Source organism: Aquarana catesbeiana, linkage group LG02, assembly GCF_042186555.1.
Source record: "Aquarana catesbeiana isolate 2022-GZ linkage group LG02, ASM4218655v1, whole genome shotgun sequence".
Lineage (NCBI taxonomy): Eukaryota > Metazoa > Chordata > Amphibia > Anura > Ranidae > Aquarana > Aquarana catesbeiana.
The window spans coordinates 731,751,374-731,774,168 of record NC_133325.1 but is presented as its reverse complement, the minus strand read 5'-3'; the positions used below and the strand labels follow the sequence as shown (position 1 = coordinate 731,774,168).

Here is a 22,795-nt window from a genome sequence, read left to right as displayed (position 1 = left end):
CCATATTCCCATGCTGATTTGAGGTAATCTATACGATTATCTAACAAAGAGCAAAAATATGAAATGCTTACTTGTTTGCTCATGGAGGAATAATTACAAAACACTATATTTAGAAAACATTTCTGAAAATAAAAATGCGTTGAAGAAATATCCAAGCATCATTAAACATGCAATATTCAGTTATAAATTCTTGTTAACTTGCCAGCTGAAATGTTATTATTTATATTGGAGCTATTATCAGACACGGCTTTTTTCTGGCACAAGTGTGGGAAAAGAGGCCAAAAAGACTAAAAGAGGTGAGAGGAGAAGCCTGAGAAAATGATTGTCAGACTGAATCATGGGGCATAGTCTGTGAAGTAGAAGTGATATGATATCAGATGTATTCTACATTTAATTCCCTTTCAGTGCATAGTGATTATAGTCCAGAGCACACTAAAGCAAACAGAGATGAACCATGCAAAGCAAAGTGGCAGTGTCTTTGTAAATTTCCTCTCCTGAAATCCTGATATTTACCTTGAAAGCACTCCCTCAAGCAAACCAGAACTTAAAGTGACTCTAAATGCCGCGTACACACGAGCGGACTTTACGGCAGACTTTGTCTGGCGGATTTTTCAACAAACTTTACGACGGACTTTCCGAATGAACGGACTTGCCTACACACGATCAACCAAAGTCCGACGAATTTGTACGTGATGACGTACGACCGGACTAAAACAAAGAAGTTCATAGCCAGTAGCCAATAGCTGCCCTAGCGTCCGTTTTTGTCCGTCGGACTAGCATACAAACGTGCAGACTTTTCGACCGTACTCGAGTCTGTCGGACAGATTAGAAACATGTTTCAAATCTAAGTCCGTCAAACTTTTGAAAAAAAAAGTCAGCTGGAGCCCACACACGATCAAATTGTCCAGAATCTAATTGTGACTTAGGTTCGCCGGACCAAGTATGCCGTAAAGTCCGATCGTGTGTATGCGGCATAAACAGTATACTTATTCTCCAAAAAATAATCTATACACATCCACAACTTATTGGCCCTGTCATCTATTTTTCATGAAATCATTTCTTACAGTGTTTTTCTGCATCCTTTAGGGTCCTTCCCAAAGATTTCCTTTTTCCCCTCACTTCAGTTTGTTTGGAATGTGCAGTGTATGTTAGTTGTGTTCACGTGCACTGCTCTATGCACACTACACATCCCATAGTCCATAGTCCAACTAAAGAAAGGGTACCTACGCTCCTACAGTGGAACCATGGAGAATGAAGGTAGCCACCCTCTAACAGGAAGTCGAATCACAGCAGTAAATGAGGAGGGGAGTCCCGGACAGCCGAGTCTCTTGTGCAACATCACTGGATCTAGGTGGACCTCAGGTAAGTATTAGGGGGGCTGAGGAGGGCTGCAGCACACAGAAGGCTTTTTATCCTAATGCATAGACTGCATTAAGATAAAAAATCTTCTGCCTTTACAACCACTTTATGAATACATACTTGGCTGGTGGACCCAAGCACTATCACAGAGTGATAAGGACTCTTGCAAATAGGCAAAAAAACACCATGTTTTTTACTGATCTGAACACAGGAGCATTGTTGTCTATGGCAGCTGTCCGCAACCTTTTTAGCACCAGGGACCGGTTTTATGGAGGAAAATTTGCCAAGGCCTGGAAGGCTGTTTGGTGTTAGGGGGGCCATCAGGTTGTCAGGGAAATTAGTGCTTTAAGCATCCCTACACCATGGTGGATAATTTTGTCAGGGTGATTGAAGCGCATTATTTTGATTATTACATTGTAATATATAATGAAACAATTCAACTTACAGTACCATAATGCAGAATCAGTGGGAGCCCTGAGCTTGCCACTGTAGCCTGCCACCAGATGCAGCGTGTTACTTGCCACCGTGGCCTACCACCAGACTCAGCATGTCACTTGTCAACGTTGCCTTCCACCAGATGCAGCATGTCACTTGTCATCTACCACCAGATGCAGCATGTCACTTGCCATTGTCTCCTACCACCATATGCAGTGTGTCACTTGCCACCGTCACCTACGCAGAGTGTCACTTGCCACCTTTGCCTACCACCAGATACAGCATGTCAATTACCACTGCATCCTGCCACTAAATGTAGCGTGTCAATTGCCACTGTATCTTGCCACTAGATGCAGCGTGTCACTTGCCACCTTCGCCTGCCACCAGATGCATTTTTCTCTTTGCCGTGAAACTTCTCAATCTATGGCTATGCAGCATCTCACCCGCCTCTTCCTAGCCTCTAGCCAGCACTACCAACTCAGCCAGATCAGCAGACAGCTGGCATTAGATTCTTAAGGAGGGAAACCTACAATTGGCACATGCACAGTTAACAACAGGGTTACCCTCCTATGAGAATCTAATGTGCAACTGATGCCCTTATCTCACATGGAGATGACCCAGGCCACAGGATCTGACATGGCAGAGAGACTTGCTATGTAAAAAAACTGCTTTTCTCCTCCCGGTGGCAGTGCAGCCCGGCGTCTGACAGACCACGGACCGATACCAGTCCCTGACCAGGAACCAACCAACAAAATGCCCGCCGTGTCCCGGTCCGTGTCACACGTTCTTGCTCCTCTCTACGCATTTCATAATCAAAAGGTGTCATCAGGGGCATGGCTTAAGCGTGTGATGTTGCTATTTATAAAGGAAACGGCTGACCTGAAAACCGGATATTGGTTGCGTTCTGGGGAACCGGAAATACAACCACTGACCACTCGCAAATAAGGACGGGTAAAAAACATAAAAACATAACTAGATAGTATTAATAAAAATTCTAAAATAATTATTAAAAAACAGCTATGAAGAGTGCGGGACAGTATTCGTTTTAAACCAAACAGTTCATATGTGAATGAGTTAACCCGGAAAGCAGCGCCATCTCGTGGTTGAAAGGCATTATTACATAAAAAAAAATAGTAAGAATAATGATAAAACTGACATATGTTAAAATAAAAATTAAAACATGACAAAATACATCTATATGTCGAGGCAAACATATTAATCTACCCGAACCATGAACACTTCGTATGTTTAAACCTAATGACAAAATTAATCACATATTTAAAACAATAAACCTCAGCCATTATTAATAAAGGAGTATATATCCCATGTTCATTCCTAATGGAGAATACATCTGGGCCCGATAAATCCACCTCGTTTCTAATCTGCAGACCTCTCTGACAATATTTCTGCCCCTCCAATGACTAGAAAACTTGTCAATTCCCAAAAATGCGTTACCCTCAGCATTACAGTCATGTCTCATAGTGTTTCAACAGACTGTGCTTGGGGAAACCCCTCGCTACATGTTCGCCCAATCTTGTCTGCAACATACGTATAGTGTGCCCTATGTATTGGAGCCCACATGGGTACCGAATAATGTATACAACATTCTTGGCTGAACACGTAATGAAGGGTTTGATGGGAAATGTTTCCTGAGTGGAGGTGGACTGGAATGACTCAGTCCTCCTACACTTATTAGCATTTAATTAGCAAATTGGACATTTTTACAAGGGAAGAAACCCCCCATATTCTGAAAAAAAGAAAGCTGTTTGGGAGGATCAATGACATTAGGGGCTACCCCCATTTTCAATGGGGACCCCCCCTATAGACTACCTGAGGTCTGTCAGGAAGATTCGACCCCAGGACTCTGTCCCCCTGCAAAACTTTCCAATGCCTCTGCACATTTTTTTTTATGTAACAATGCTTTTCAACCACAATATGGTGCTGCTTTCTGGGTTCACTCGTTTACATATGATCTGTTTGGTTTAAAACGAATACTGTTCCACACGCTTCATAGCTGTTATTTAATAATTATTTTTTAATTTGTATTAATACTATCTAGTTATGTTTCACATTTTTTATCCGTCCTTATTTGCGAGTGGTCAGTGGTTGTATTTCCGGTTCCCCGGAACACAACCAATATCTGGTTTTCACATCAGCCGTTTTCTTTATAAATAGCAACATCACACGCTTAAGCCATGTCCCTGAAGACGCTTTTGATGAAGAAACGCGTAGGAAGGAGCAAGAGCGTGTGATGCAGACATGGACCGGGACACGGTGGCCATTTTGTTGGTTGGAAACGCTGGTCGTTTCCATGTTTCTATGTTGTTCAGGAGTGTATGGTGTGGTTGTCTGGTGTACTATGGAAGTAGACCGCATATGTCACTGTGCGAAACACAAAGAGATAGGCGCCTCTGGGTGTAGATGTAAAAAACAATTTATTTGCAAATCACATGTACAGACAACTCACATTTTCTGGGAGTCATCAATAGGCGTGTAAATTAAAGTACATCCATCATAGGGATCATCAGGTCCATCAGGGGCTCTTCCTGCTGGCCTGACACTTGGTCATATGTTGTGGACACCGCAAGATGGTGAACCCGGCCGCGGAGGAGAAAAACTCAAAGCGAGGCCTGGAGCGCAATGGAGATCAGGCAAAGAGATGACGTCACTGGCAAGCGGCACGTTTCACAAGCGTACGGGCTGCAATGACGTGACAGCCGCGCTCCTTCATCAAGCTTATGTCACTGTGTATGAGCTGCAGGGGGTGGGTAGTTTTTCTTTGAGATGCCTGTGGAAGGGGAGCACATGTGACTTTTTCTTCAATACAGCATTTGCATTTCATTTTCATTTTCACTTTGCAAGGCGCTATTGTTAAATCTTTTGATAGTTCTCTCTTTATAATGTCCTGTATAGCTTCTGGACTTCTGTGCCCCAGCCGCCTGTGCCATAAGTGAGTACATTTGCTGTGTAAGTCATTAGAGACTATATTGGCTTGCTGGTCTGTGGTGATTTGTGATGAATCTCTTAATATTGTGAATTGTGCATTCATCACCCTGGAACTTACTGTAACTGTGAGACCATTGTTTGCAAGACTTTTCACTGATAAAAGGCTGCCTTCTAGTTCTGGAACATACAGCACCTTCTTTACAATGATACTCTGCTTTCCTTGTGCTGTAATGAAGTTCAGGAAGCCCTGGACTTTACATCCTGATGTGAAGCTTTTCCCATTTGCTAGGAAAACTTTGTCTTTTGCACTGTTATCAATGTTTGTGAAGAAGGTCTCATCCCTAGTCATGTGGCTTGTACCTCCTGAGTCTATTCACCAGCGCGTGGCTTGCCGCTCTGTGTTACTTTAACCACTTACCGCCCGGTCAATAGCATATTGATGTCCGGGAAGTTGCTCAGTTATCCTGACTGGGCGTCATATGACGTCCAGCGGGAAAACATGCCGGCGCGCAGCATGTCAGTCTGACATGCCGCATCTCCAATCGTGATAAGAAGCCTCTGCAGGGACAGGACGACTGGTTGCAATTGAGGGAAAGATGAATGCGGCCAAGTACAGGGATATCCTGGACGAAAACCTTCTCCAGAGTGCTCAGGACCTCAGACTGGGCCGAAGGTTTACCTTCCAACAAGACAATGATCCTAAGCACACAGCTAAAATAACGAAGGAGTGGCTTCACAACAACTCCGTGAATGTTCTTGAATGTCCCAGCCAGAGCCCTGACTTAAACCCAATTGAGCATCTCTGGAGAGACCTAAAAATGGATGTCCATCAACGTTTACAATCCAACCTGACAGAACTGGAGAGGATCTGCAAGGAGGAATGGCAGAGGATCCCCAAATCCAGGTGTGAAAAACTTGTTGCATCTTTCCCAAAAAGACTCATGGCTGTATTAGATCAAAAGGGTGCTTCTACTAAATAATGAGCAAAGGGTCTGAACACTTAGGACCATGTGATATTTCAGTTTTTCTTTTTTAATAAATCTGCAAAAATGTCAACAATTCTGTGTTTTTCTGTCAATATGGGGTGTTCTGATACATTAATGAGGAAAAAAAACAAACTTAAATGATTTTAGCAAATGGCTGCAATATAACAAAATCCCCACTGTATTTACATCGTGAATTTTGATATTATTGTTTTCTTGATTATATTTAGTGTATTTCCCAACTATTGTTCTGTCCTGAGGAAGTGGTGTGACCTTGAAATGCGTTGACAACAGACAGGAAGGATACCCGTCAAGCCATTATAAAGGATTGTTTGTGTAAGACATTTTTGATATCTGGGATAAGGGTTGTCCTAGCCTGGACTTATGAACAATGGTGTACATATATGTGATATGAAGTTTTTATGTATGGTCTAATTATGGCTAATTTTAATGTAGAACTATAGGCAAAACTTTTTTTTTTTCATTTTATATAGAGTAAGGGAGAGTCAGCTTTATTTTCACCATCTGTGATGGCAGAGATTTCCCTTCACTTCCTGTCCCATACCCAAAACAGGAAGTGAGAGGAAATCCCTGGAAATTAAGGGAATTCCTTGGGGACCCCCAGGTCACCAGAACTAGTGTCTCCATTGGAAGATTTCCCCTCTGTTATTTTCCTGGGGACAACTCAAAATTTGGAATTTTCTTTTACTTTCACTACCAATGATAATAGTAAACAGGACAAATAGAGAGGGTGAATCTCCTTATTGGGGTACAGACAGCAGTACAAACTGACAGGGGTTCTAATTCCTCTCCACTCTATCCAAATGTTTAAAAAAAGTTTTGCCTTTAGTTATACTTTAATTATGCTTTATTTTTGAGAATAAAGTATATGTTTTTATGAAAATACATACCTCATGGTGTACCATGACAATCCAATATTATAGATTAACAGATATGTTCCTCTATTAGAATTTTTTTATCAGGAGAGAGCCTAGTGGGCAGGGGTGTGGTCAAATGTTGAGCAGAAGTTAACAAAAGTTGTGTCCGAAGAGAAGGTGTGCTTCGGAGAGTTGACATCGATGATATCCTGGTGGTCAGATCTGGTCCTTTAAACTGCCACAGGGAGTTCCTTGGGCCCTCCCAGCCTAAATGCAGTAGGGGTGCAACAAGCCCTCATGGATGGGACATGGAGGTGTGAGGGAGATTTGTGAGTGTTGTCTGATGGGACAGAACTTGTATTCTAGGTGCACAATAGGCACAGTGTCAGAAACAAGTGAGTAAATGTGGCAGCAGTGCAAATGGAGATGCTTATTAGGAGACTTCAGAGGCAAAGGGTAGCTAGTAGGTGGGAATAAACTTGCTGCATAATCCAGTTTTACTTTGTTTCATTTGGTTTGTTAAACCTCCATGTTGGGAAAGTTGTGACACATAATTGTGATTGTCCTAAGAACGGTATCATGCTGTAACCGCAGCGCTTTTATATCTGGACTTGTCTTTAACAGCAAGCTGAATAAATATTTAGTCATTTTTAACTAGCGAGTAGTTTGTGAGTCCTGGCTATTGTCTTACCCTTTCACAAGTGTTTATAACAGATTGTATAATCCAACAGGAATAAGTAGGCAAGGGGCATGAAAAAAATTTGAGAAAACACAGAACTTGGGTGGGCAATCACAGAATCACTCTAGAGATTTAGAAGATGATTTGTTTTAGTACAGATTTTATTATAAGGAAATAACTATATTTAAAGCTGAAGTTTAGTAAATTTTTTCGGGGCATACAGCACCACTGTAATAATGTACCTCTAATGATGTGTATCCCCTGTTCTGCTGGCTTCTGGTTGCTGTAATAATTCATCTCTCGGTGATGTCACAGCTCCACTTTCATGCATTGCCTGTGATTTAGAGGGCAATAATCGGACAGCCAGTCAGTTGAACTCATTATCAAAAGGGCAGATTTTCTAGCTTAGCAAGATGCCAAGGGTAGATACCTTCATTCCTGGCATTTGGTGGAGATATCTGCCTATAGCCATATAAAGGAAACAGGTTAGAGGATGTATGAGTTGGGTATTAAAAATTAAAGTTTTATCCTTTTTTTTTTTTTGGTGGAAAAATAGATTGTTTTGCCATTCAAGGCTGCAAGGTCCCTGTAGCTTACAAGTCATTCTTTATTTTTTAAAAAAATGAATTACTCTCCTCATTTATATCTGGTGACAGTCCAGGTATAAATTCCATTTGATCCCACGGTAGTTTGGACCAAGGTTTGGCATCTTTATTAGTCAAGGAAATTAGTCTATGAAAAGAACATTTTGTGGAATACTACCTTAGCTTAGAAATTACAAAAGCATCTGTCATCAACTCTAAAAGTCAGAATGATTCACAGACTTCATTAAAGTAGACTCGAGGTATGGTGCCAAAATCTCAATATATTCTAAATCACATCGAGGAGACCGTCAATCACGGGTGTTTTCCAGGTGGGGGAAGACTCAGCTGTTTCTTTGACCTCCTGTGTAATAATTTCTCCTTCAACAATTTTAGGCTGTCCAGCAGAGAGACAGTTTAAACAATCATCTATGATCCTTTTTCTGAGAAAATAAAGCTGGTCAAACATGGGACAGCTTATTTTCGATCAGCCAGTAGGTAACAGATTCCCCCATCCACAGAAGCGAGGTGGATACAGGAATCCTCCCCTCTGCACTATTGTATTCTGACAGCAATGGACTCCTCCACTATCAGAATACATCAATTGGCTACAGCGCTGATCGAACGAGAATTTTCCAACAAATCTGTTCGCAAGAAGTCGATGGTTAGATTTACTTTTCATGAACAGGAACGACCATAGACGAATCGGAATTTGGCTGGCCCCTGTTGAACCAAATTTTGATCCATCTATGGCCTTTTTAGGCTTGTTGGCATATAAGGTCTCATAATACATATATTCATATAAATGAGTAACCATAATGAAACCTCATCTTACTAATACACACTGTTCGTAAAGCCACAAACCTTTAGAGGTTCTCACTTGTATATTTCCCCTTGATACCCTGCATTCTTTTTCATCCTCCTATGAATTTACTTGACCTCTGCTGCAACCAATCAGGAGTTGTGCCATCAGACCTAACCACCAAAAAAAATTCCATAAAGGCCAATTTCAGTTCACAGAGTGCATACACACAAAATTCTGATGATTTCAAAAAGTTTACTTAATTTTAGAAAGGGAATTCAAAACATTGTTCTTAGTTCTAGACACCTCACAACCTAAGCCAGATTAAGGGCCCATACATTATATGTGTTGGACAGCCTTGCTGAATGTAGTGCCAACACATAAACAAGGCCAATTATGTCCTATTGTTTCAGCTCACACCAAAGCTCTGCTCTGATGTGCGCTGAAAAAAGTTGTATGTATTTTTACCCAGCACACTGAGGTCCATAAAGTTGAATGAAATTACATTTCAATAAATTTTAAATAACTCCACTTTTGTTGAGAAAAAACATTCCCCTCTGAGTGATCTATGTACATTACAAGGATTTTAATAAACTTTAAATAATCTTTTAATAAACTTTGTTGCAGATTCCTACCTTTTGTTATTCTGAAGAAATCCCTGTGTGTTTGTCTGAGTCCATTGTGTTTGTCTGAGTCCATTTGGTAAGTGATTATAATATGGGTGGGTTTTATAATTAGCAACCAGCTGCTGCACCTGCAGGGCTCTAATGAGGAAAATTGCAGGGTCTGCATCCATTTAGACGTGATTACCTAATGGAACTATCTCACTAAAAATTACATTTTTGTTGCAGGGAATGCCTGACTTGTATCTTAGTGTAGACTTCTGGGTAAATCAGTAAGCCAATCACACAAGCAGGAAATTATGTTTCGGGGGGGGGGGGGGGGATCTGTACACATTCTGTGTACAGAACACCACCAGGTAGCCATATTGAATTGCACTTTCCAGAAAATGACAGCGCTGCAGATTGAAAAGAAAAGGTGATTTTTAATAACATTCAATTTCAATATGAATTGAGTTGCAAATGTACAGTATATGCTATATTATTATTTTATATTTTTTTGCTATTTTTTTCCCACGAAAGTGGAGTTACCCTTTAACCAGTTTGCGCTTAGCGCACGCAAATATGCGGCCTCTTGGCGGCTGGGCCTTGGTGCCGAGCAGCCGCATATTTGCGTGCAATAGCTCCAACAGTGCTGTGCCAAAAGCACGCGCTTTGCACGCTCCCGACACAGTGACCAGTGGCTCACGGAAAGTTCCCGATCGCTGCTTGCCTTCAGAACTTTTACGATCATGTGACCGCCGTGACAGCTAATCACGGCGGTCATGTGGCCATAAGCCCCCCCCCCGCCTCCTGGCATAGCAAACCCCTTAAAGGGTCGGCAGCAGCCGATGCCAAGGGCTTAACTACTAAAGAAAGAAGGTAAACGGGATACATTGTAACAGCGAATGACACCACCCCTACACAGCACACACCAGCAGTCATACACTATACAGAACATAATGCATGACCATTGGTGTGAGAGGCCCTAAAGCTAGCAGCACACTGACAACTTTTAGAAAGTAATTACGCTACTATAAGTAATACCAATTACTTACAACAGTAGCAGATAATCACTAGTAGCAGTGATCATGTGCTATCCATAAGAAGCAAGTGTCTGCCTAAGGAGTGGGACAAGCAAGTAGTTGTAGTGATTAATCACTAATGATCACACAATGCTTCAAATGTATGCATTTAAATGCTACTACAGATGTCCCTCACTCCATAGGAATTCATTTGTTCCCTGTATGTGGCCATCAGTCGCTACCACTGCAATTATCTGCTAGCAATTTTAGTAGTGTGACTGCCCTTCCTAATGTTACCTGTGTGCTCCTAGCATAAAAGTACTTTAATGCCGTGTACACACAGGCGGACTTTTCGGCATCAAAGGTCCGGCAGTCTTTCCGACGGACTTTCGAACGAACGGACTTGCCTACACATAATCACACCAAAGCTCGACGGATTCGTACATGATGACGTACGACCGGACTAAAATAAGGAAGTTGATAGCAAGTAGCCAATAGCTGCCCTAGCGTCGGTTTTCGGACTCGAATGGACTTCCAAATCTAAAGTCCGTCTGATGTTCGACCGAAGAAGTCCGCTGCAGATCCGATGAAGCCCATACACGGTCGGATTGTCCGACGGATTCGTCCCGTCGGACCAGTCCGGTCGAAAAGTGCGCCCGTGTGTACACGGCATTACTGTTTGTTTCCTAGTGCCCAATTTACACTTTACATTTCTATTTCTCATTCCAGCATCTCATGTTTGGATTACAACTTTCTTTACAAAACACACCTCCCTAAACTGCCCTTGATCATACTCCCATCAACATGTCTTGACTTAACGAGAATAATAAAAAAAATGGTCTTGGTGACGCAAAACTTCTTTGAAGAAATGCCAGTTCAATGGCAGCACAGTGGTGTAGTGGGTAGCACTCTCACCTAGCAGTAAAAAGGGTTGCTGGTTCGAATCCCAACCACGACACTACCTGCCTGGAGTTTGCATGTTCTCCCTGTGCCTGTGTGGGTTTCCTCCGGGTACTCCGGTTTCCTCCCACACTCCAAAGACATGCTGGTAGGTTAATTGGCTTCTGTTCAAAAATTGGCCCTAGTATATGAATGTAAGTTGGGGATCTTGGATTGTGGGCTCCTTGAGGGTAGGAACCGATGTGGGTGTACAATGCATGTGCAGAGTGCTGCGTGAATTGGCAGCACTATATGGGTACCTTAAATAAAAATAGGGATGATTGTAGACATGCACCCACACTCACTCAGGTTGAACTGGATGGACTGGTGTCTTTATTCAACCTTACTAACTATGTAACTAAGTCCTAGACAAAAAAAGGGAACACAAATTTTCTATTCCTACCAAAACTCTACCTAGCCTTTCATTTCCTTTTCATCTGCACATTTGTGGGAAACCCAATAGTGTGTGGCAAAAGGGAAAATTACAAACCAAATAGCCTAAAAAAATCATACAGGCTCCAGTCAGTACATCCTTTACATGGATCTCTCAACTTGAATGTGTACATCAGTATTCTTTAGTGCAATCCTCATTCAATGCATTGAAGATGTGCTTGAGAAGAAATGAGCTCTTCTATAGACAATGTAGACAATAAGGCAACTTTTCTAGCAACAGCATTTCTATAAAATAAAACAGCCACACATTTTTGAGTTATTAATGTTTCTATGGGCAATATGCACTATAACCCCCCTGCAAAACTATTTTGACAATATTATCTTTCCCATTATAACCTAATCATTCAGCAAGCTCAACTACTTTTAATAAATCCCAAGCAATTCTTCAATGTCTTTCAGACAGTGGCCTGCTCTACATACGCTATATCACCAAAAGTATTGGGACATCTGCCTTTACATGCACATGAACTTTAATGGCATACCAGTCTTATGCCCCGTACACACGGTCGGATTTTCTGACGGAAAATGTGTGATAGGACCTTGTTGTCGGAAATTCCGACCGTGTGTAGGCTCCATCACACATTTTCCATCGGATTTTCCGACACACAAAGTTTGAGGGCAGGCTATAAAATTTTCCGACAACAAAATCCGTTGTCGGAAACTCCGATCGTGTGTACACAAATCCGACGCACAAAGTGCCACGCATGCTCAGAATAAATAAAGAGATGAAAGCTATTGGCCACTGCCCCGTTTATAGTCCCGACGTACGTGTTTTATGTCACCGCGTTCAGAATGATCGGATTTTCCGACAACTTTGTGTGACAGTGTGTATGCAAGACAAGTTTGAGCCAACATCCGTCGGAAAAAATCCTAGGATTTTGTTGTCGGAATGTCCGAACAAAGTCCGACCGTGTGTACGGGGCATTAGTCCGTAGGGTTCAAAATTGAGTTGGCCCACCCTTTGCAGCTATCACAGCTTCAACTCTTCTAGGAAGGCTGTGCACAAGGTTTAGGAGTGTGTCTATGGGGATGTTTGAACATTCTTCCAGAATCGCATTCGTGAGGTCAGGCACTGATGTGGACTAGAAGGCCTGGCTCGCAGTCTCTGCTCTAATTTATCCCAAAGGTGTTCTATCGGGTTGAGGTCAGGACTCTGTGCAGGCCAGTCAAGTTCCTCCACCCCAAACTTGGTCATCCATGTCTTTATGGACTTTGCTTTGTGCACTGGTCCAAATCATTTGGTGGAGGGGGGATTATGGTGTGAGGTCATTTTTCAGGGGTTGGGCTTTGCCCCTTGGTTCCAGCTAAGGGAACTCTTAAGGCGTCAGTATACCAAGACATTTTGGACAATTTCATGCTCCCAACTTTGTGGGAACAGTTTGGGGAAGGCCCCTTCCTGTTCCAACATGACTGCGCTGCAGTGCACAAACAAGGTCCATAAAGACATGGATGAGCGAGTTTGGGGTGGAGGAACTTGACTGGCCTGCACAGACTCCTGACCTCAACCCTATAAAACACCTTTGGGATGAATTAGAGTGGAGACTATGAGCCAGGTCTTCCTGTCCACATCAGTGCCTGACCTCACAAATGCACTTCTGGAAGAATGGTCAAACATTCCCATGGACACACTCCTAAACCTTGTGGACAGCCTTCCCAGAAGAGTTGAAGCTGTTATAGCTGCAAAGGGTGGGCAAACTCAATATTGAACCCTATGGACTAAGACTGGGATGCCATGTGCATGTAAAGGCAGATGTCCCAATACTTTTGGTAATTTAGTGTAGCTCTATCCCCCTTACAGGCTTTAAAGGTTCACCTAACAGAGGAGTAATTAAAATTTTTCCTCACAGAACTAAAATTTAGGGAAGAATCTGGGTCCTGATGGATTAAGTACTAAGTACTAAAAGCTTTCCTAACCAACTAGCCCCACTCTTTCTAAAAGCATTTAACTACTTTCTGCCCATAGGACATCCATGGATGTCCACGGGCTTCAGTAGTTATACCGGGATGATGCCTGCACCTACAGGCATCATCCCGGGTATGGATCTTTTCAGCCGGCGATTCCCTTTCTATCAGAAGTGATTTGAGTGGCTAATTAGCCACTCGATTACTTTTGCGAGTCATGGAAGGCCACCACTGGGCTCTACCTTTCTATCATGGAACCCGGGAGCAATGCGGCCAGAACAGAGAGAGAGAAACTGACTTAATTCCTCTCTCTCTCTGTAACCCCGCGTATTTTGTCACTTCCGGTTCCGCCTCTTTGTTTAGCACCCAGGAAAGAGGTCGATCAGACCAGTCTGTGTCTTATCGGCTGCATGGGAGGCTAGAGGAGTGATTTGGGTTCTAATAGCCCATGGCCATGCTGTCACAAGGGATGTTGTTCATCCCTTGTGATAGCAATAAAGTTAAGTTCCGCGCAAATGCAAACACATATGTTACACCGGCACGCATATGTAAACGGTGATCACACCACACGTGAGGTATTGTCGCAAAAGTCAGAGCGACAGCAATAATTCTAGCACCAGACCTTCTGTGTAACTCTAAACTGGTAACCTGTGAAGGCGTTTAAAACATCACCTATGGAGAATTTTAAGCACCATAGTTTGCCACCATTCCAAGGGCAGATGCAATTTTAAAGCATGACATGTTAGGTATCTCTTTACTCTATGTACCATCATCTTTCACATTATATTAAAAAAATTGTGTAAATATTGTGGGGGGAGGGGCTTATTCATTAAAGTGTATTTTTTTTAAAAATTGCATTTGAAAAACCGCTGCGCAAAAACAGTATGACAAAAAATTGCAACACCCACCATTTTATTCTATAGGGTCTCTGCTAAAAAAAAATATATATATAATGTTTGGGGGTTCTCAGTAATTTTCTAGCAAAAAAATTGTAGAATTTTACATGTAGGAACGAAGTGTCAGAATTGGCTCGGATACAAAGTGGTTAATCAAATCTTTGCTTCATGTGCTTAATCACCGCCAGAGTTGGAAGCCTCCAGGTGCAGCTCAAAGAATTAGAATATCATCAAAAAGTTAATTCATTTCAGTAATTCAATTCGAAAAGTGAAACTCATGCATTATATAGATTCATTACACACAGAGGAATATATTTCAGGCATTTCTTTCTTTTAATTTTTATGATTATGGCTTACAGCTAGTGAAAACCCATAATTCTGTATCTCAGAAAATTAGAATGCTATGAAAAAGTTCAATATTGTAGACTCATGGCGTCACACTCTAATCAGCTAATTAACTCAAAACACCTGTAAAGCCTGAGCCTTTAAATAGTCTCTCAGCCTGGTTCAGTAGGCTACACAATCATGGGGAAGACTGCTGACTTGACAGTTGTCCAGAAGACAGTCATTGACACCCTCCACAAGGAGGGTAAATCACAAAAGGTCATTGCTAAAGAAGCTGGCTGTTCACAGAGTGCTGTATCCAAGTATATTAATGGAAAGTTGAGTGGAAGGAAAAAGTGTGGTAGAAAAAGGTGTACAAGCAACAGGGATAACTGCAACCTTGAGAAGATTGTGAAGCAAAGGCCATTCAAGAATTTGGGGGAGATTCACAAGGAGTGGACTACAGCTGGTGTCAGTGCTTCAAGAGCCACCACACACAGACGTATCCAGGACATGGGCTACAGCTGTCGCATTTCTTGTGTCAAGCCACTCCTGAACCAGAGACAACGTCATAAGCGTCTTACCTGGGCTAAGGGGAAAAAGGACTGGACTGTTGCTCAGTGGTCCAAAGTCCTATTTTCGGATGAAAGTAAATTTTGCATTTCATTTGGAAATCAAGGTCCCAGAGTCTGGAGGAAGAGTGGAGAGGCACAGAATCCAAGTTGCATGAGGTTCAGTGTGAAGTTTCCACAGTCAGTGATGATTTGGGGAGCCATGTCATCTGCTGGTGTTGGTCCACTGTGTTTTATCAAGTCCAAAGTCAGCGCAGCTCTCTACCAGGAAATTCTAGAGCACTATATGCTTCCCTCTGCTGTCCAACTTTATGGAGATGCTGATTTCATTTTCCAGCAGGAATTGGCACCTGCCCACACTACCAAAAGTATCAATACCTGGTTTAACGATCATGGTATCACTGTGCTTGATTGGCCAGCAAACTCATCTGACCTAAACCCCATAGAGAATATGTGGGGTATTGTCAAGAGGAAAATGAGAGACACCAGACCCAACAATGAAGATGAGCTGAGGGCCACTATCAAAGCCGCCTGGGCATCCATAACACCTCAGCAGTGCCACAGGCTGATCGCCTCCATGCCACAACGCATTGATGCAGTAATTCATGCAAAAGGAGCCCTGACCAAGTATTGAGCGCATACTATACTGTACGTGGACATACTTTTCAGTAAGCCAACATTTCTCTATTAAAAATCTTTTTTTTATTTGTCTTATGTAATATTCTAATTTTCTGAGATACTGAATTGTGGGATTTCACTAGCTGTAAGCCATAATCATCAAAATTAAAAGAAAGAAATGCTTGAAATATATCACTCTCTGCGTAATGAATTTAAATAATATATGAGTTTCGCTTTTTGAACTGAATTACTGAAATAAATTAACTTTTTGATATTTTCATATTTGAGATGCACTTGTATATGTAATACATAAAACGCATAATACGTAATGTGCCAACTATAGGTCTATGGTCCTGTTAAATACAGACAATAAATTATTTGAAAACATCCTGGTAAATAGATCCAAGTCCTTACCAATCAGCAATAGTACCCAGTAAGGGGGGCCTTGTTACTCATAATTGGACAAAATTAGAACATTAGACTAGTCCAGGCACTCAAAAACGTGTACTAGCTATGTAGTATGTCATGCATACTAAGAGCATATTTTTATCACAAACAGTGATCTAAAGGATTGGGATCTTGGTACGGGTAGAACTTGGGACGCTCTAGGTCTCTATTGGCTTTACCTGTAGATTAGACAATTTATTAACAGTTGCAGCAACAAATGGGCCAAGCTGAGAACATTAAGATGGATTACATTTATCCAACCCCTAGTACTGATCCATCTACCTTCTCTATGTCCTATTACATTCCCCAGAAGCCCTTCAATTCCCTCATACATGACGAGGTAGGAGTTAATTCTTATCTTATCTATCCATGGAACTGGATACACATACACTACCTAAAAAACACTTGCAAAATATGTTTCTATATATTCAAAATGTCCACTAACCCTGCCACTGCCATTGTGAGCTTCGTTATCTTATTCATGTATGGTGGTTTCGTCCTTTCATAGTTACATAAACTAAACAACACATGTCTGCCATGTTCTACCTAATAAAATCCACAGAAAGGATTGGACTACTTTGGTCCTTTTGAGCTTGCCGCTAAGTAAGTCTCAGCAACTACAAGGCCTTAAGGCCTACAAAAAAATCCCTAGTTATATATTAGGAACTGAACACCTGTTTTCAGGGCTAGTTTGCTGGTCACCCTTTGTGCAGTAATGACTGGCCTCAATGGAGTTTTTTCTCTGTTGTAGTTTGGTATCAAATACAAACTCTGTAATGTGTTTTCCCCAAAGGTTGTATCCATAGTTATACCTTTTGACTTTCAGGTTGAGGTGAAATAAACATCCTTGACAGTTTCCTCAAACTAAACATTTATCTCACATATGTCTCACAAAATACCTGTCAGCAGAGTTGAAATGTACGGACAAAGATGAATTGTTCGTACATATAAATTGTCCGTACATATTTTTGCTTTCTATTATTATTTGCTGACTGGGGAGACAAATGTGTGTATTTATACAGTTCATGCAAAATAGTCAATGAAGATTAGGTTTGGTTTTCTAAAAGGTAAAAAAAGGAGAAGAAAAATACATACAGCTGCAATATAATTGACTACAAGACATAATTACGTGGTTTAGTTTACTGCATAGGAAATTTTAATCTACTCCCCTGCTGTTTCAAAAGCCAATACAGTCCTAGGTGCAGCACAAGTAGCATCCACAGCTATGAATACTTTTTAAAAACTTGAACATAAAAGGTGGAAATTAGAGTTGACTGGAGTTTGATGAGTCTACCACAGGACCACAAATATATGTAATAAATAAAATCAAATTTCGATATTTTACTATTTAGCATCCAATTTTGTGCCAGATCTCACCAGAAGGAAACCATGCGCCCCTTATTCTGTTAAATGGTTGCATTTGCCTTTATAACACTGGTGTTACATACAGTCTCTATACAGATCCTTGTACCGATCCAGTGTCTATAAAGGACACTGAAATACAGGCAAGTAACTAAGTGCTTCTAAACAAGGAAGTCTCCCCTTGGCAAGTCTAATGAAGGAGACAATGGCAATATAAATGGTGCTGAGATTATTATAGCCTGCTTATCCACAGATCATAATAAAGTCATAGCGTTTAATGGAACAGCAGCGTATTCTTAATGAGATTAACTGAAAAATAAAACCAGACAAATATTATTTAACAGGCGAATCAAAATTAGAAGCTGTAGCTGTCTGGTTAACCTTCAGCGACAGCTTCTTTTGACCTTGGTACATCATTCAATCTCTCTATGTGTGTCAGCTGCTCCAATATGAACCTGTAAGCTCTGGGGATCACCGAGTATCCCAGCGTGTCTATAAAGAAAACCCAGACAATACTGTTTGGCCTGATTTGCACTGTGCAGAAGAATGCAGCACCACTATTTCTGTCATCTAAGGGGTTAACGTTAAAGATACAATTACCCCACTGTCATATGAATATTTTAGCACTAAGATCAAGTTCTTTGTATTAATATATGGTGTACTAATGGGATACAATATATTAGTATAATATACTTTAATCAGTACAAAGAAAAAAAAATATATACTGGAATAATAACTACCAAAGTGAAAATATGAGTCAATAGGAGTCAAAAAGAAAAGGTAAAAGAAGAAGAAAAAGAAAACGAAAAATAAGTTGGAGCAAAGGAAGACGAAGAAGAAGAAGATAAAGAAGAAGAAGAAGACAAAGAAGAAGACAAAGAAGAAGAAGATGAAAAAGAAGAAGAAGAAGAAGACGAACACAAAGAAGAGAAAGACGCACTGGCAGAGGCCACTCTTCAAACAAGATTACAAATATAGATAAAAAAATATACATATAATTTAGGTACAACAGGCAGCAAAACACAATAAAAAAAAAAAAAAAAAAAAAAAAAAAATATATATATATATATATATATATATATATATATATATATATATATATATATATATATATATATATAAACAATTGTTAGACACCGCACACACAAGCATATGTGGGAAATATATTGTCAAACCACGTTTCCCAACACTTTTATGAAGAGCTACTACAGCATTCACACTGTGGATCAAAAGCCAGCTATCACTGCAAATAGATAAGGACACATACATGTATTTCAACATTCTCAAGCTCACAAACTGATAACATTCCATATCTGCATACGCTACATCTACAGACAAAGCGGAACAGAGTTTTTAGTTTAGGGAAGCATCCATGATCCTGACAGTCATAGCACCAGCTGAATAAAGATTTGTAAGCTCAAAGTGTATCTTGCAGCTTACAGTGTTATTTTTGTATGCAACACAGCAATGATCTTCATCTGCTACTGCTTTAATATAAAAAAAATCAAATTCACTAGTAGCATGAAAGGTCACTTCTATTGCATGGAAAAACAATACAGATTAAATGCAAGCAAGAAATTCAAATTGAGTCTATGGGTAAAGAATAAAAAAGATCAAGAAAAAATAGAAAAGGAAAAAAAAAAACAGTTCCTTAAAAATCTATCCCGCTGTTTTTTTTTTTTGCCGGCTTCATCTTCCTAGCGAGAATAGAAATCCAACATGTACTTCATGCAAAGAAATGCACAGTCAGGAAAGAAATGAGAACACAGCGAAGGTCAGCAAGATAGAAATTCATTACTTTTCATGCTCTGTCAAACCTATGAGAACAGCTCGATCTTAAAGAGATGCAAAATCTTACTCCAAATGCTATTCAGTCCAAAGCAATGGCCATAAAGAAGGGTTTGTGGCCTGGCCACAAAAAACCTTGACCTCCGTAACCTCTTTTTTTAATCGGCAAAAAATGAAAAGGACAGATCTTGCCTATCATAGGAAAGGTTGTTTCGTGCTAACATTTGTCTAGATCTGCCCAGCAATAGGGGATTTTTTTTTTCATGAAACAGCAGAAGTCTCGGAACTGTCATGTGACTTTTTTTTTTCCTCCTGATATGAGACATGTGCTTGCATATCATTTTGCAGTTTAATAACTATGCGAATTTTCAGAAGAACCTGCCTTTGCTTATAATGCATGACACAGTCTGTAAGGGAGCATGAGAACAGTTTTCCATGAAAGGCAAGGTTTTCATAGTTGGCCTGTAACCATGGTAGCAGATGCCTTTTTCGCTTAACCCTGCTTACCTCTTTGCAGCCACGAGCTGCTCTCTTTTGTTACAAGGGGTACGCCTTGATTTTTCTTTCTCGTGAACAAACTTGCATCTTCTTCAAAGGGCATGATGTTGCAGGTCCTTGGTCTAGACTGTTTGAACGGTCCAGGGAACAGCCTTGATGTAACCCTTGCTCCTTGTGTGCCACACCACCAGCCGTGTGACTGCAGACTGTAGGGGGACATTTGAGATCTGTATTTGAAAAGGACTACGTCCAATTTTGCCACTGTGCCTTTTCACTCATCGATTGAATGAATATCGAACCTTCTGTCGTTGCATGTGTGAAATAGATAGCTTAGCAAGCACTTTTCCAGCTAAACCTGAGCGGTGGGCCAAATATTTTTTTTCTTTCCTCCTAAGCTATAATTATTTCTTCTCTTTAATGCATTCATCGCATGTTCTCTTTAATGAGCTGTGTAAAACGTCACCTTGACTGCCATTAATGTTCTACATCTAGAACTAATTATTTACTTCTTTTGTGGATTTATGAGATTTTACATTTTTCATGCCCTTTTTTTCATTTATTCCTATTTTGAAATGTAGATTAATAAAAAAAAAAATCTTAATAAACTTTTTAAACATACTAATATAAAAAATAAAAAAAAATCTTAATAAACTTTTCATACAATGAATAATTTATGTTTTAATGTTGATATGCTAGCGCCTTTTTAACTGCATTGTTTATTATTTATAATAACAAAATCCAATAAACAGTAATAGTAAAAAGCACAAAATCTGATAAATCTGTACTTCTAGTCTTATCCATTAAATATTTTTGGATTCATTTTAATATATTAAGCTTATTTATTTATTCATTTTTTTTAAACCGTAAAAAGTAAGCACTCTCATCGATGCATTTTATCCAGAAAGAAAGTAAGAATTATTTCATGGTGACAGCCAGCACCACCTGCTCTGTCTGGAAAAAAAAAGTTTGATAGTAAGGTTACTAAAATCCTGATAACAAAATACCAAGAGGACTTAACAAATCTTCATGGCTGTGCTTTATGTAGGCGACATCTGTATGTATTTCTTGAGACAGCATTACTTTATACTACAAGGCTTACTTTCCTTATTCTTAATTGCTACAGGCAAAGGGGAGGTGCACATAAGAATAAAGGTTACACTGACAGATGAAACATAATTCACAATGAGAACGGTTTTCATCCAAGCTGAAATAGACCATGCTGACTTCTAGACCAGTTAAAGGGCAAGCTGAGTGCAACTGGATTGTGATAATACAAGTGTAGAACAAAGACGAAAAGACGGGTTTTGTGACAAACCTGCTTGCCAAAAAAAAGTGTGTTATAATGGAGAAGATGCAATATGATGGAAGAAACGAACAAAAGCTGAAAAGGTCGCTGTGGAACAGTGATGGGGATAGCTGGATTGGCAAGATGCGCTTTATAAATATCACAAACAAAAAAGTCTCACTGTTTTATGTAATTGTGCAGTTTGAAAATTGGGTAATTGCAAACAGGACACATTTGACCTTGTTTTTATTTGCTTAAATATGCATATTTTTTAATCAGAATTTACCTGTATCCACTTATTCTAATGTAGAAGCATAATATGTACAGTTACACTTGTTACATACATATACATACAGAGAGAAAGAAAGAAAGAATGAGTGAGAAAGAAAGAAAGAATGAGTGAGAAAGAAAGAAAGAAAGAAAGAAAGAAAGAAAGAAAGAAAGAAAGAAAGAAAGAAAGAAAGAAAGAAAGAAAAAGAAAGAAAGAAAGAAATAGAGAGAGAGAGCAAATTAAAGGAGAGACTTCATTAATTATTGCATTAAATGTAAACTTTTTATCAATAAAAATAGCATATTGTATTTATATACAGGTATATAAATAATTAAAAATTCGAACCCAATTTTGGAAAGTAAACAGTAAAAAGATGCATTGTTTGTCTTGAAACTAAGTTAAAATGTAACGTCTGCAATATTTATTACTTATTGTATTTACTCTGTTGCATGTCAAAAACAAAAAACTCCTGCACAGTATATAGTTAGTGAGACTAGCAGCTTAAATATTTTCATTTTTTTTATTATTAAATTTGGGCAAACAATATGCCAAAATACTGGGAAAAAAATTAACATGTATCTTATATGTTTATATTACACAAACACATCAATAAAATACACAAAGGTGATAATTTACCAAAAAAACTGTAATCAGAATGTAAAACTTAAATAATGGTATGCTTATGCTAAGATTTAAAAATGATATTGTATTGCAAAAATATAAAAATAAAAATTATATATTACATCACCAAAATTTGGGGACACAGCCAGTTATCAAAAACTGAAAAAATAATTAAAATGTTTATATGATAACGGAACATTCTGTTACTTTTTGTGTTAATTTCTGTCGCTGAACATAAGAAAACATATACATGAAGGAATTACATGATGATCCTGAGTTCGTGAAACCCAAAAGCTTATTTCTATGTGGATTAAAAGGCTAATTTATTAAAACTTCTAATTAATACATGATATTTTTCTGTATTTTTTTTTTTTTCAGCGGCAGTTTTAAATGCCCTTGTATGGCATCAACTAATAATGAATGCTTCTGTTTGTTTTGATCGTGCTCTACTACCACACCTTTACTGAACAATAGCAGTAGGAAAACAATAATCTAATAGCACATATTTATGGTGAATGGTTCATTTGCACTC

The 22,795-nt window shown here is 39.7% G+C and overlaps 2 long non-coding RNA genes across 5 annotated transcripts in view; one reads left to right on the top strand and one right to left on the bottom strand.

Moving 5' to 3' along the window:
- LOC141129193 (uncharacterized) overlaps positions 1-22,795 on the bottom strand; it is a 663,735-nt gene that overhangs the window by 337,424 nt on the left and 303,516 nt on the right. The gene's annotated exons all lie outside the window — the stretch shown is intronic.
- Positions 19,963-21,864, top strand: LOC141130088 (uncharacterized). The gene is made up of 2 exons (XR_012241983.1): positions 19,963-20,448; positions 21,210-21,864. It is a non-coding gene; the product is annotated as an uncharacterized lncRNA (long non-coding RNA).